This window comes from Chenopodium album, chromosome 16, assembly GCF_948465745.1.
Source record: "Chenopodium album chromosome 16, dcCheAlbu1.1, whole genome shotgun sequence".
Classification (NCBI taxonomy): Eukaryota; Viridiplantae; Streptophyta; class Magnoliopsida; order Caryophyllales; family Amaranthaceae; genus Chenopodium; species Chenopodium album.
This window is the reverse complement of record NC_137849.1, coordinates 7,142,715-7,159,526: the sequence shown is the minus strand read 5'-3', so window position 1 is coordinate 7,159,526 and position 16,812 is coordinate 7,142,715. Positions and strand designations below refer to the sequence as shown.

The 16,812-nt window shown below is 31.6% G+C and overlaps 1 long non-coding RNA gene across 5 annotated transcripts; it reads left to right on the top strand.

Moving 5' to 3' along the window:
- The first annotated feature begins 2,841 nt into the window (after positions 1-2,841).
- Positions 2,842-14,532, top strand: LOC145584811 (uncharacterized). 5 transcript variants are annotated; one of them, XR_014100416.1, is made up of 5 exons: positions 2,842-3,077; positions 3,158-3,309; positions 10,523-10,598; positions 13,365-13,441; positions 13,944-14,532. It is a non-coding gene; the product is annotated as an uncharacterized LOC145584811 (long non-coding RNA). The 5 variants fall into 5 exon arrangements; XR_014100417.1 differs by having other exon boundaries at positions 3,147-3,309; XR_014100419.1 differs by having other exon boundaries at positions 13,896-14,529.
- Positions 14,533-16,812: the final 2,280 nt, after the last annotated feature.

Below are 16,812 nucleotides of genomic sequence, written 5' to 3'. Positions count from 1 at the left end.
GAAAGGAAATGGAGGGTTCTAGTATTTGTCGTAAGAGTGAGAAAATTTGGAAAATGGTGGGGCGTTACTTGTAACAGGATGGTAGGTAGTTAGTCCTGTTCACGGATCGGATATCCGATCCGAAATGGGATTTCGAATCGGATATCCGAACCATCGGATATCTAAATTTGATATCCGAATCCGATCCGATAATTTCGGATATCCGACATCCGAAATCATTCGGATCGGATATTTCGGATATCTATTATCCGATATTATTGAAACTCAAAATTGATTATGCCTAATTGCCTATTTATACATTCAAAACACTCAAAGGGCACATTCATCTAAGCAGAACTAAAATGCAGCACAAAACAAGACAAAATATCAAAATCAAACTCTTTGATATACTGGTTAATCAATATCTCCAAAAATCATAAAAGTATGGAAATAGCCCAGACATTGCAGCATTATAAACATGAACATCCCTAAAATTGCTCGAATTAGTCAAATTCCTGCACAAAATCATCAGTTTACCACCTATCCTATCCCTAGAATCTAACATTTCATGTTGAGGAGTATAAACCAGTAACAAAAAATAAGAATTTGATCAAAAATTAATAAATAAGCACGAAATTAAGAAAAGAAGAAAACAAAAAGTTATCAGATTGAAAGAGATCTAGGCGTATTTCTCATGAAGAAGATCTGGGCGTAATTTTCGTGAAGAAGATTTGGCCGAGGTGGCGGTGGGGTGGGATGCGGCTTGAGCGACTATGCGTAGAGAGAGAAAGGGAGGAATTTGGGGTTTTTAGGAATTTAGTGAGAGATTGAAAGTGAGTAAGGTGAATAGGTGATTGTTTGATTATTAATTTGTTTTAAGAATATTCTCTTTTTTTCGGATATTTTTCGGATATCGGATATCCGAAAATTTAAAAACCAATATCCGAAATTGTATCCGATATCCGATTTTTCGGATCGGATATCCTAAAATTCGGATCGGTTGCAGATCGGATTTTCGGATTTTCGGATAGTTTTGTACAGGCCTAGTAGGTACAACTATTTGATCATATTTTCTTTCATTTTCATTGTCCTGCAGTGTGCATATTTTCTTTCACAATCATCAATTTTTGTACTTCATAGGAGTGAAACAACATATAGTTATCAAAAATTTGTTTACGGAATTAGGTCGTGCTTTTAAGGTTTGATCATTTTCATTTAGGACCTGTTCGTAATCGTTGTGATTTTTTGGGGCACTCAGAAAGAAGCTCTACGTGTCACCTTCACAAACCATATTTTCCCGCTCTTTTCCGCTATCTTAAATAAAGTAATTATTCACTAAATAATCTAACACATTCTATTTTTTATAAATATTATGCATAATATATATATATATATATATATATATATATATATATATATATATATATATATATATATATATATATATATATATATATATATATATATATATTATTTCAAAAGGTTTTGTGTGAGACCGGGCTCAATAACAAAAGTCCAACAAAAAGGTGCGGGCTAACTAAACCCGATCGCGAGGCCCGCAACACCAAATACATGACAGTAATATTCTAATATACTTGACAATAATATTCTTATACATAACACTAATATTTTAATATCTGACAATAATATTCTAATACATGACAGTAATATTCTAATACCTGACAATAATATTCTTATACATCACACTAATATTTTAATATCTGACAATAATATTATAATACATGACAGTAATATTCTAATACCTGACAATAATATTCTTATACATGACACTAATATTTTAATATCTGACAATAATATTCTAATACATGACACTAATATTCTTATACCTGACAATAATATTCTAATTCCTGACTAAAATGGTCTTATTCCTGATAAAAATTATCTTATTCCTTATTAAAATTATCTTATTCCTGACTAAAATAATCTTATTCTTGACTAAAATTTTCTAATTCCCGACAAATATAAACAATATTAATATTAATCTAATACTGACAATACTAATCTAATACCCGACAATAAACATTTAATACCAAACAACAAACATCTAATACCTGACATCATTTTCTCCTTCACCACTGACCCTCTTCTTCCATGGCTGCAATATTTTTCTCTCCTCATTACATCATTGGAAACCCCTTCAAATTGGGATTTCCCACATTAAATCAAATTGGAAGTGGGTAACGAGGATACTTCTCAGTCTCAGAGAAGATTCTAGAATGAAACATAGGAGTATAAGCAGCCCGAGCTCCATACTTGCGGCAAAGCACCCTAAACGGAAGCTCAGAGCAATCAACCATGGGAGCAACTATCAATCTACGCCGACCCAACTTCTTCCAATGGGCCCAAGCCCGCTCTGTGGTGGTAGCGTGTGGTTAGAGTAGCCATGAATGAGAGCTTTGGAAATTGAACAAGGTGATGGTTATGGCGGAGGAGAGAGAATCTCATTAACAGATCATTGCCAGCAGTTTCTTGTTGCGGGGGAAAGCAGCGGTGGTGGAGGAAGAAGGTGGAAGTGGGTAACGAGGTGATGATGGTTGGATTTGGATTTTAGCGAGAGTTGGTGAATGAATGGTGTTTTGAGTGTTGGCAGCGGACTCACGGTGAGTCCTTCTCACCCAAAACTTTACCATATTATTTACTTAGCAAAATTTGATACGTCAATCTATACTTGGCAAATAATCCTCAACCCTTAAAATGTTTGAGTTGTTCCCCTTATGAACATTGCCCGCATGTGTGGATGACATGTGTGGCTACTATGCTGAGGTGGCAACGTGTAGAAAGCTAGAAACCTTGAGGAGATTTTTTTTTCTTTTCTTCCGCATTTTACTCTCCTCACTCTTCAGTTTTCCCCTGTCTCCTCCAGTCCTCCATACTCTCCTTTCTCTCTCTTCTTTCTTGTTCACTCTCTCATCTCTATCAAATGCAGCTTCTAATATAAATTCACTCATTTTTCTGATTTGAGGTTTTACAGAGATCTGGAGAAATTTGAGGAGATATCAAAATGCCTGGTCAGAAAAACAGAAGAGCAGCTAGAGTTTCTTGTGAAGATAGAAAATTAATTCTTAAATTTTGAAAGAGTAAGGATCTTTTTTTAAAGTTCAATTTTGACATTATTGTTAAATTAATTGTCAATGTAATCAGTTTAGGGTTTTACAAGGTGTTGAGCAGCGACGGCTAAACGAGAAAGAGAAAGAAATGGTGACCAGGTTAGCACTGCAAACCTTTCTTTCTTTCCTTCATTAGAGCATGCTCGAAATCCCCCGTTGAAGCAGCTTGTGAGCTTTCTCTCCTCCATTAAAGCAGCATGAGGTAAAGATGTCTTTTTTTTTTTTTTTTTTCAATCTTCGACAATTAACTTCATAACACAATTTCTATTTCAGTTTATTTTGGTTTTAATTTTAACTCACTGTTGTTGTATGTTTGCTAATTTTAGTTAAAATCTGGTTCAATTCAAGTGTTTCTTGTAAATTTTGCTATTGAAATTTTGGGATTAAGAGTGTGAAATTGATGATTTTTCATAAAATTCTACGGTTATGTATGGGTTCTACTAACAAATAAATACGGTCCAATTTCAACCTTTTTTTTCGAATTCAATTTTTAATTTTCGATACTCTCTTTTGTTATCACTCTATAAAGTAAAACCCTATAATCAATGTTCAATATCTTGATTTTCCCTTTAAAAAAATTGTTAATATCTAGATAAATTTTTGGTTGTTTTATTGCTCAGGTAGGGGCTTTAATTATCTGCTACAATGCCATCACAATTTGTTTTGATGATGACATTCCTACTGATTTTCTTGTTGCTTCTTTGACCTTCCAGGCCGCATAACACTCTGAAATGCAGGCCTCCCATATTACAATGTTAAAGAATTAAAATGTTTTTTGTTGTGAAATAAAGAGAATAAGAGAAGAATTGAGGAGAGAATAAATCTGTGTATTTCATTCCATATGATAAGGTATATATATATACATACAATATATTAGGGCTTGATTGGATAAGAATATAAACCCTATCTAGATTCTTCCGGAATGATACAAAGGAGGATAATGGTCATCCACACGATATTTCATAACACTCCCCCTTGGATGTCCATTATCGAAGACTGTGCCTCGTTAAAACCTTATTAGGAAAAACCCTGTGGGAAAAAAAACCTAATGAAGGAAAAAGAGTACAAAATTCTTCGTAATATGCTCAAAATGCTGCCTCGTTAAAAACCTTATCAGGAAAACCCAATATGGGACGAAAACAAAAGAGTGCACCGCGTAATTTCTCCCCCTGATGAATACATAACTTGAGGTCTTCTAATGCAATGAATCCAATGTAGTTGAGAGTCTTCTCACATGATGCAGAATGGTATCATTCCTTGATTTTCGATCCTCCCAAATCTTTAAATCTTTACGCGAACAAGTGAGTCTTCATATCACCAAACCTATAACAATAATACATGTGTTTGTCCAAATTTCATTCGAAATCTCTGTTTAAAGTTGCCTTAACCATTATACTTATGCCTTCTTCTGGAGGCTGTGAATTGATGATCATTATTATTTGATTAAACATTCCTTAATAATAATATGGAAACACATGATATTATTAATATTGATTTTTTCAATTTTGTATAATATAACACATGTAATTATATACATTGACCATGGTTCTTCAGGACCATGATAAAACAGTCTCACTCATAAAGTATCTTGTTGATTCTTTAGAATATTAATAATTGACACGATAGTTCTCTTTCATATACAAATAGTAATTCTCATTACTAATAACACTTTTATGCTCAAACTTCAGGTTGAGATGTCAATGATTAAGTCACATAGACTAAAAGTTTAATAATAATTACAATATTCGAAATATAAATTTTGTAGGGCTGGATATATAAATGCGTCGTTTATAAGTTCTTTGGGAACTCTTCTTCTTACATGATTCATAACATGCAATTAAATCGGCGTCATCAATAATTTCATCACAATTATAAGCCCATTGGAATATAAATCTCTCTTTCTCATTTTTCATCAAATAAATATGTCTTACTATACTTTTAATGAACATTGACATACATCACAATTATTGTATAGAAAGTAATGCGTACAATATGAGATATAGAAAATATGATAACATATTAAACAAATAATGCAATAAGTAACGCATCTAACAACTTCGAAAATATGCAATGAATAATCCAGTAGCCTATTACTAACACATGCATATGAACATACATAGGACTCGAAAATAATGCAAGACACTGTACAGTGTGGATTTTAAAATCCATATTTCATTAGACTTCTGGTCCATGATAAACTTTAATTATTATCATTATGTCGACATTAAAATGGACATATATTTCAGATCCCTTATTCACTAGTCCATTATATCATGCATATGCATAATTTATCGGTTCCATCATATACCGGTATCATCATATAATTCCTTAAGATACAACAACTTTTATTTGCATGCTATTTTGACAATGATATCTGAATACATTTTTCATTGGTACCATCATAATTTTTCTTACATCATAGGCCATCTATTATAATAATTCAGATATCTATAGCACTTTTAGGGTATTTCATTCACTATGATATTTATATACTATTACACTATTAGTGTTAACTGCACTATCTTGCCAAATATCATATCTATTAAACATATCTTTATTTTGGAACCGATCATATACAACATACACTTCAGGTGTAGTGATTCAAGTACAATTGGCAAGATTTTATCTCAATGTATACACATAATTAATATGACCAAAATGTATCTTCAACGCTATGCAACATGAGTCATAACTGAATACAAATCAAATCATAAATGTGTAACATATCTTGATAGTATATGGACGAAAGTTGGCTAGAAAACATTTCAAATTACCATTATTTATATAGGGATCATCAGTTTAATTAATTTTTGCCAACTTACTCCAATTCTCCCCCTAAGTTGGTAAAATCTCTCATATATAGGGGCATCACAATTCTTCACCAACTTAGTATACACATTTGTAATAAAATTCATTTCATGGGAGGATCATAATCAACAAAATTTATCTCTCAAAAGAATCATATTAAACAAGCTTTTATCTCTTCTAGAGAGCAATTTTAAATCATTATACATTGTATAACGCATATGTATTTATTATTAAATCTTTCATAATTTGTTCTCTTCAGGAGATCAATAATTCAACATCAATGGGGAGACATATGTTGTGCAGTTGAATTTGCTTCTTTCTTAATTCTTATGTGCTGACATATAATAGCCCCAATCAAAAGAATTGTTATACAAGCATAAATCACTTGCTTGTAATTCTACTAGGTGGTGATCTTCTGGATCTTTAAAGACTTAAATAGTGTATTTGGTAAGCTTTTGGTCACTTGATAGTTGATAATAATATATAAGTTATTTTGGATGGTGAACTTCTGGTCACCCATTACTCTTTTAATAAAAAAAATCAAAATCTATTAACTCTTGAAATTTTCCTCAATACAAGTTATTATGAATCATAATCCATATATAGCTCAATCTCAAAGTTATGTCTTGCTATTCAATTCGTTTCATATATATCTAACATTAAGAGAGCGTCAGCACATTATCAAATGAAACTTCAGGTTTCCATAACGGGTAATTATTAAACCCGAATGGCCTAATTTAATTATCACATCCAATCATTTTTCTAACTTTGAGTTCTGGTCAGTTTTCCAACACTAGTGATTACTTTGTTAAACTTAATTTATGCATGACCATGAATATGATGTGATATTATAACACCAACATGTGTTTCTTTATACAATTGGCAAGACAATCAATTAATATTTTATCCAATAATTACTCATACTCTACTGGAGTTTAAACTATAAACTTGATACATATTTATCTTGTTGGATATTTTATACTCTTCTGGAGTCTTTTATAATCATGGAACTTAAGAATTTTACTAAAAGTTATTTCTTCTAGAAATATAATGTAGTTTATCACCTCCTCAAATTCGTCATTGTCAATAGTGGTTCCTTTCCTTTTCGAAGATTCTTAATTATATATCTTTAGATTCTATTGATCTATCACACTTCAGGCACGCTATAGGTTCATCAACAATTTGTGTTGTCCATCTGGGACATCAATTTTAATTGGAGCAATAACAATTAGTATATGATCAATGACATTTATTTATATCCATCTTCAGGATGGTATCATTTCAACATGTGGCCACTTCTATTTAATAAATCGTTGATTTTTAAGTTAATGTATATATCAAACTTACCATCAATATATTTTATTATTTATGTGCAAGGATTACATAAAATAATGGAATGAATACAATCTCCCCCTAATCCTTGCATATGGGGAATAAAATGAATCCAACATTAAATCTCATCCAAATTTTTAGGCATAAATTCTTTTATCAATGCATGTATCAAGCATAATTATAAAGTCCAACCGTAACTCTTGCCCAATTATATTAATCTCTTATAAATATGGGCATAATAAATTTTGTAAGTAAGTTGCTTATAATGTCATGATTAATTTCTTGAACTCATAACACTGTTTCTTGTTCCAATAGATGTTCTTATGAATTTTTTTTTTCATGAATAATATAATTAATTAAATGAACATCATGCAAACATGCTTATTAGTTTTCTATCAATCATGCAATTTCTCATTCACTTCTGGGAATGAGCTAGTGAGTCTAGTTAGCTATCATTCATCAATTTGATCTCACATAGAGTTTGCTATTAAAAATATTCAACCAAAAGAAAGCTACATCAACTCCTTAAAAACTTTATTTATATATCTTAACATGATAGATAATCTAGTCAGTATATTTTAGAAACTATTAGTAAATTTTTTTTTAGGTCATATACATGTTATTGTATTATTCTTGAGGGTCTTTGACCATGCATTGCCTTCATAAATTTAGATAACTTCAGGTCCATATATACAAGAATTTCATGTTAAATAAACTCATCATTCCAATAATTCAATTTTACATAAACATATAACATCAAATACTATTGAATTCAATCACACATCAAAATCATGACAATATATTTTATAATACTATATCAGTCAACTTAAATAATAATATTATAATAATAATATTATCATGATACTCAGTTCAATTTAATTGTAATTATAATATATGTACATGAACAAAATCTAAAAAATTCTCATACGAGAATAATGGAAAGATGTATAATACAATGATGTGATACCATGAAAGAGTTGGGGAATGATACTACTTTCAATAATCAACGGAAACTTATTTCTAATATAAGCGATGGCAAGTCTGACTAGATATACTGGATTAAAGATAATAATACAAAAGATAGCTAGATATATACGATAATAAGATATGCCCCATAGATACTTATAGTTACAACGAATGGCTAGCAATAGGATTAGTATAGAGTTGACTAATTCATCTCTTATCGTCTAGAGTATGCATGCAATATATTATAGATATTGCAAATTACTACTTTACTAGCAGTACATTATATATCTTTACCCACTATGTTAAAAATCATGTAGTAGACGAGAAGAAGTCATTATTACTCATCAATTTATCATCACAATTAAAATTCATTAATCAACTACTGATTATACAACATAATTTCCTATCAACAGATTAAAACATCCACGTGGTCAATTAATTTAATTATGACACCACATATAAAAAATATATGCTACAAAATAGTGCAAAGATTTTTAATCATAGTAGAATAAAAATATCACAAATCAGTCACATGTACTTATGATTCGTATCAAATAATCGGCATATATAATACCTTGAAAAAGTCGAATTATATCAAAATTTGGTCAATAAATAATTCACATTCGACAACACTTAAATGATTAGATGTAATGATAAACCAATGTAAAATACAAGCTAGGAGTTTGGCACAAAATATACTAATGAAGTCCCTGAATATATGGGATAAATATTGATTATCCTAAAAGGCTAACTAACAACTAGTATTATGGTAAGTATACATTGACTAAAGATATATACAATAGATATGATAATTATAGAATAATATATGGTACGTAAATATATCCTAAATTCCTAACAGTAACGTATGATTACATAATCATATCAACATGGCTAATTAACTAAAAGAAGAGCAAAATTCTTAGACCAAAAGTAGTCTGATATTTGCCTAACCCAACTTCAATATGGCTTATTAACTAATAGCATATTTCTTAGGCCACAAAGCAATAATAAACATTGTTAACTCCATATTAATCTAAATAGTTTTAGATAATCGGAGACTTGAAAATTAAAATAAAATAAAATCAATCATCCTACAATTATTCAACTTGATGGCAGATATATTAAACGTAACGAGACGCATCCTGCTCCCGAAAATCGATTATGATAGATGAGACGCATGTTAATCAAATAATTTGACCGTGGTTGATTTCTCATAGTGTGTATTACATGATATTCCTATAATCTATCAATCCAAGAAGCAAAAAATATCTATGTAATATTCCTATCTTATATAAAGGCATAAAGCATATATAACCAAATTAATAAAAACAATCATCATTAAAGGACGAAGATTTTTACTCCATATCAAAATAAGTCTTCATCAAAATTGTTAATTAGAATACATCCATCAAATATATACATGTCGATCTGTTAAAGTATGTAAAATTATTCACCTAATAGTTTGATAATAACAAAGTTTAGGCGTACCTTGGATTGTCGTTTTAAATGTTGTAAAATTGCTATTGAAATCAATCTAGAGTTATGGTGCGAATTGAACTATATCAACAATATGTGAATCTGCTCAATTGGCTAGAGTTTGGTGCTGATAACGTGTTGTGAAATAAAGAGAATAAGAGAAGAATTGAGGAGAGAATAAATCTGTGTATTTCATTCCATATGATAAGGTATATATATATACATACAATATATTTAGGGCTTGATTGGATAAGAATATAAACCCTATCTAGATTCTTCCGGAATGATACAAAGGAGGATAATGGTCATCCACACGATATTTCATAACATTTTTTTTTTTTTTTTTTTTTTTTTGTCGGCAATGGGTCTAGCTTTTGATGTAATTCCTTAATCCTTAATTTGTAATAAGGGGTCTGCTTTTGTCAGCAAAATTAAGTTTGCTAAAAATTTACAAATTACCAAATCCCAGCTCACCTTGCCCAAACCCTACCCAACCTATTGGTTTCCACCCCACGGTGGCTTTTTTTGCAATCCAATGGACAAAAATATGCGAGTTAGCATCTTCCATCAATATGGATAACTATACTGGGATAAATTATTAATTTGTTCATGTTCATAAAGTCATATGATGAGACTGATGACGGTGTATATGGTTCCTTTTTTTTTTGGGTCTTTGTATTGTGAATCCAATCAGATTAATTGGAGTTGGATTGTTGTTCTGGACTATTGCTATAGTTGGTTGTTGGTGCCCATGGGATTTTTGGTCAATATCTATTTGAGTCCTTCTTCAGCATATCTTTCTCATCTTACTCATAGGATTTTCTCTTTGTTAGGCTTGTTGGTGTAGGTGAGGCATCATTTATCAGCCTTACAGCCCCCTTCATCGATGATAATACCCAAAATACTCGGGTACTTGTTTTCCCCCTTTTCTCTTCTTTCTTAGGAGTTGGAGAGCTTAAATTTGTACCAACATGTATTTTGTATTATGAAAATCCATGCATTAGTAATAATATTCTCAATGAATAACATGAATGCTCTTGAGTTTTTTTTTTTTAAATTTTAAATTTTAAATTTTTTTACTTTATCTCTGATTTGCAATCATAGGATAAAAAGCTCTCTTTCTCTTTCCTCTCTTACATTTCTATTTGATTTCAAACTTAAAATAATTGGAGCACCTCGACCCTCATTTTCAATTTGTAAAGATTTTTGGAATTTATTGGTAGTTTTTTTTTTCTTTTTCGTGAGGAATATTAGTAGGTGTTCAAAGAAAAGAAGTATGCTCTAGGTGTTGGTATTGGTGCCTCTGTTTACTTGGTTGTTGGTCTCAAGTACCTTTTTCTCTCTTCTATTGAAGCAATTTATGCCTTTTCGAGGCTTTTTTTTTTTTTTTTTTTTGATAAGTATCGATTATCAATTTTAATTTATTGATTTAACTAGGGTGGTTTCATCTTTCTATAGTTAGGACTTAGGAGTCATTTTGCATGAATTCGCAGTGATTTATTTAATCATTTTGCATGAATTCTCATAGTGATTTATGGAGTTTTGAACATTAGAAATCTCAAAGCTTGGAATATGTCTTTTATGGCTAAATTAGGGTGGAGAATCATGACTCAACCTGAGAAGTTATGGGTTAGAATTTTGGAAGGAATATATCTTAAAAATAGCAATTTTCTTGACTGTTTTTCCTCTAGCAATAGCTCTGCTCTATGGAAAGATATTTTAAAGGGGAGGAATGTTCTGAAAAAAGGCTGCATTATGAGGGTCGGTGATGGCAAGGACATATATCTTTGGTATCACCTATGGGTTGGAAACGTTCCCTACTATCTCTTGCCTGAAGTTACTCCCTGAGAGTAAGGCTTACTAGAGAGTAAATTACACAATAAAAAACAACAAATGGGACCTTTCCCCAATTTCTCACCTCATACGGTCATACCCACTAACCTGGCTAATCTTATCTCCCAAATTCCTCTACCAAAATTTGTCTCTATCCCTGATAGAATCAGATGGAATTGCAATTTAGATGGAAACTTCACCATTAAATCGGCTTACTCCAACGCAAACAGCCCAGAAAATCCTTTCCCTTACCTTGGTCTTGGGCTAAGATTTGGAAAATCTCGGCTCCTCTTAAGTACAAGATACTGCTTTGGAATGCTGCTCACTCTATTCTCCCTTTAGCCTCTTCACTCCACAGATCCCCAATTTTTCTCCCATCTGCACCAGATGTGTTGATGCTGAAGAAAATTACTCTAATCTGCTCAGAGATTGCCCAAATTCTTCAGCAATTTGGACTCATCTATTTGAGAACAACAATTTTCCAGATAAATTAGAGCTCACCAAATTTTATAATTTAGATTGGATTCATTAGATTGATTACAATCTAAGTTTCGATACGAGTTGGAAAATGAGATTCACAATCGTCGTCTTATGGCATCTTTTGGAAATTGAGGAATGAGTCGTTTCAATAAAGCCATGGAACACCATCAAACTACCTTTAATCGTCTAATAATTGATTATTGTAATACCGCTTATGCTTTTTAGGCGGATACTAAAGGTAAAGGAAAACAAATTAGGAAAGATCCGACTCAATGGACCTTCCCTTCTCCGAGTTATATGAAGCTGGATGTTGATGCTTCTTACATTAGTCCAGGGAAAAGCTAGTGGTGAAACTATACTAAGAAAAGATGGTACCTAGTACAGAGGAGTAACTGTCAAACTCGCTGCTAGAACAGCGGCCGAGGCGGAGATGTTAATCATAAGGGAGGGACTGCTACTGGCCAAAGACTCTAGGATCCAGCAAATTGAGCTCGAAACAGATGCAGAGAAAATAGTGGAGCTGCTTGAGAAGATCCAACATAGTAAAATCTGTATTGTATTTGTCTCAGGAAAATTATCCTTTATTTATAGAATTGAGGATTTAAATTATAACTTGTCCAATTCTAATACATACTTTCTTAGCTATATAGAAATTGGGATTTAATATATTATATTTACGATATTTTTAAAATTACCTGATTTATGATGCTTAACATAGAGAGGTGTTCAAAATGCTAAAAAATAAAATGGTGTTCTCGAGGCTTATTTTGACTATTGCTTTATTAGTGTTATGTTAACACAGTAATGGTCTTATAAAAAGACATTGGCTTCTATTTATATGTTCTTCTTTAATTGAATTCACTCACCCTATTTTTTTCAATCAAGTCAAGAAAAAAAAAGGTACAACTAAGAATTCTTGGTGGTAATTTCGTGCTCTTATATGGTAACTTTAATTCCCCTTGTTCTTGCTGAATGCAATTGTTGATCAATTGGAACTTTGCATTTACACTAATCGACCCTTTGTTGGACTTACTTGGATTGCTAATCAAACCAAATACATATTCACTTGCTTGCCATGACAATGACTTTTTTTTACTTGTTTCGTTATACAAATCAATCGTGTCAAAGCTACATAAACTATGCTTCACTTGTTAAAACACTGGTATTTATGAAATTTACGCTTGTAGAATGATTTTGAATTGAATTTTTCCATTCTTTTGGTTAAAACTTACATTGATCTTATTTGACATTTATATTGGTTTGATAAGGTTGTTCTGTAGAGCTTACAGATTTCTGTTGGCTGATGAATAATTATATATTTCACTGGTTAGAGCACTGACTGCAATGTCATGATTTGTGTAGGCTGGTGTTGGGGTCTTGTTTACCATCTTTTGGTTGGTGTTGGGGTCTTGTTTGCCATCTTCTGCCCAAAATTATTGGTATGCCTTTTATGGTCTTTATGCCGATTGCTTTATTCTGTTACTGCTTATATATCTCATTGTAGTTTTTTTTTTTTTTTTTTTTTTTTTTTTTTTTTTTTTTTTTTTTGGGTTCATTTGTGTTATTAGTATGTGACACATGTTGGAATTTGCTATTGTGTTTTGTTTAGATTAAGGCATTAATGTGGATGTGTCACTTGAAGCTAATGCCTGTTAAAGTGTGTTCCTTTTTTTTTTTTTTTTCGTTTTGTTGTTAAGCTGTCTGGTGTGTGATGAATCTAGAATGTTGACCTTCAGCTTTACTACCCATTTAAAAAAAAAATAACTTTTAGCCTTTTACATCTTCCAATGTAAGCTCTTATAAAAAAAGGGAAAACTGACATCAATTCACACATAACCCCTTAAATTCTAAGTTCAATTCTTCTTTATTTAACCATAACCTTAACAATGTTAGACAAGGGGAAAGATAAGCTTCCTGCTGAAACAAAGCTATAATCATCAGGAAGGCTCACACTGAAATAAATGGAAGAAAGAGTGGACGCACTTGCGCAACAAGTGGAAGAACCAGAACAACAAATGCAGCACCTTCAAGCAACCATTTCAACAAGGAATTCTGCAGCAGATGAAAAGCAACAACCTCCGAAGCGCCGTTTCATGCGTAAGCTGAGCTCGTCGGCAAACAATGACCTTGAAAAGGTCAGTTCGGACTCCACAAGTGTTGAGACTACAATGGTGGTGATGATAGCTCATCTTCCAACAACACCATGACATACCAAGACATCTTCAATGAATCATCTGAATAAGAATACTCATACAGCAGCAATGATTCAAAGATCAGTGACTTCGACTACTAGACAATTAGCAACTACCACATTAGCTATTAACTCAGCCAAAGTAGAACTAATTAAAATGGCTTCATCTATTATTGGGTAGTATTATGTTAATGTATGACAGATTTAATGTATGTAATTGCTATATTTATGTTAGTAATCGGATTGTATTACATCAATGTATGGCAAATTTAATGTATGCAATTGCTATTTTTATGTTGTTATTTAGATTTAATACAAATATACAATGCATTGTATAATAACGTTAGCTACAATCCAACCATCTTATTTCCAATACAATGTGGCAAGCAAAAACTTGAAACTTACCGAGATAAGAAAGTCACTAGACACTAATAATATTTAGAACCCCATACAAAATGTATATTTCTTACTAATAATTTGAAAAATACATAGTTTTCAAGATTAAATTATAACTTTATAACCAACAATGATCAAGCAATTGTAATAAAAAAAATCCATCGTCATTTTTCTTCGAACACATAAATAAATTTTTAAAATTTAAAATATACGCACCAAAAAAAATAAAAAATAAAGTCAATTAGAAGAATTACAATTATAAAGGGTCAAAAATGTGATCATAAAGGCTGGTTATGTGTGTACTAAATCAATTAGCCCAAACCATTTTTAATCCACTTGAAAATTTTGGACCTTTAAACCAATTTTAAATGATAGCTCATTATAACCCAATCCTTTACCAAAGAATCCATAACTTCAGCTTTTATCTAATGTCCCCTTACGAGGCATTTGGCAATAGGGATAGGGATAATGAGGATAAGAAGGTAGGATAAGGATAAGGGATTAATAGGTGGGATAAGGATAAAAATTATATTATCTATTATTTAGTAAGATTTGGGAATTAAATTGGGATAAGTAGTAAAATTACAGAATTATCCCGTAGGCAATATTTCAAGCATCCCACACTTGAGCCCACTGTGATCATACACTTAAGTATGGTGGCGTCCAAAGGGAAGAAAGCTAGAGCAAAAGAGTCGCCAACAAGTTTTAGGAACTTGTAAACCGTTCATAGGGTAAAGGTTACACCCCTTCACGATCCAAGAGATCGCTAACTCCATAGTGGTCCTGAACCATAACTGGATATTCGGGGATGAAGGTACAAATCCAACCTAAAAGAGATTGAACCTGCCCTAAAAATAGGCCTCTACTTTATTCTTCTCATATTCATGTGCGCTTTCTAACTAACATACAATCAATATATTAATCCTAAACCTGTTTAATCTATGTTGGTTGAATATTAATGCACAAACAAAACTATTATTGCGATCACTGGAATTATAATCATATTAGCTTAAACAAGATTATTAATTATCTTATTAAGCGTGATTTCAAGTACAAATTCCCTTTAATCCTGCAAGAAAGGGCGTGATCAAACAATAATATATCAAACAACAATATATAATTATAGACACAACAAATCATCATCATCATCATAATAATATTCTCATCAAAGCATAATAATATTAACAAGATCCTAAGCATGATACTAACAAGATTAATAACAAATCCTAGCATATCACTAAACAATAAAGATTTAAGCTTTATCCCTAACATGATACTAACATGATAGAAGAAATAGGAAGCAACCTAATCATGATACTAGAAAGCAATAAATAACATCCTAACATGACACTAGGAATTAAAATAATATAAGCATGCTTTCTACAAAAGATATAACAATAAAACAACTTACTTTGTTGTCTCATATCTCTTTCTAATAACAAACTACACACGTTAGTAACTTCAAGGAAAATATTAAATCAAACAATTAATTAAAAATAATTGAAATAGGGATTTGGGACCAAACCCTCAGAAATTATCAACCTTTCGCGTCTAGGGCGAAGGCAACATCGAGCTTGGCTAGGTGTGTTTAGATCTCGCGAATGCGGTATTTTGTTTGTAAAGGCTAGGCTTAGAAAGAGGGAGAAAGAATAAGCTTCTAGCTTGTGAAAGAAAAAAATAATTAGATGATTGTTGATGATTATGAATGAATAAAAACGGGGAAATACGACCCTATTTATAAGAAGAATAGCCTGAAAACGATCAGAAAAAACTGAATCCCATATGGAATAAAACTATCTCTGTCGCGGCGCGACAGCTCTGTCGCAGCGCGCTAGTTCTGTCGTTTCGCGATGGTTCACGCGTTTTCTAAAATCCGTATGGAATCCTTAATCTAATTAAATTCGATTAATCAAAGTCCATGCTTATCTTTTAAAAATCAGATTTAATCTCTTTGGAACATTTGTTTTAATCCAAATAGAATTCTTTATTTTCTAAAAAACATAATTATTAATCCTAATTCCATTAGAACTCAATATAACCTTCTAGGTTATTCTAGAAGATTAAAATCAATCCTAATAACTTTAGGAATATTAATTAATGGGCCCTCCACTAGATCATTGGGTCATATAAAACCATTTTAGGCCCAATTTAGTATTTTGGCCATAACTTCCTCATTATTCATCGAAATTGGGCTTATAATATATCGTTGGAAAGTTCTTTTCG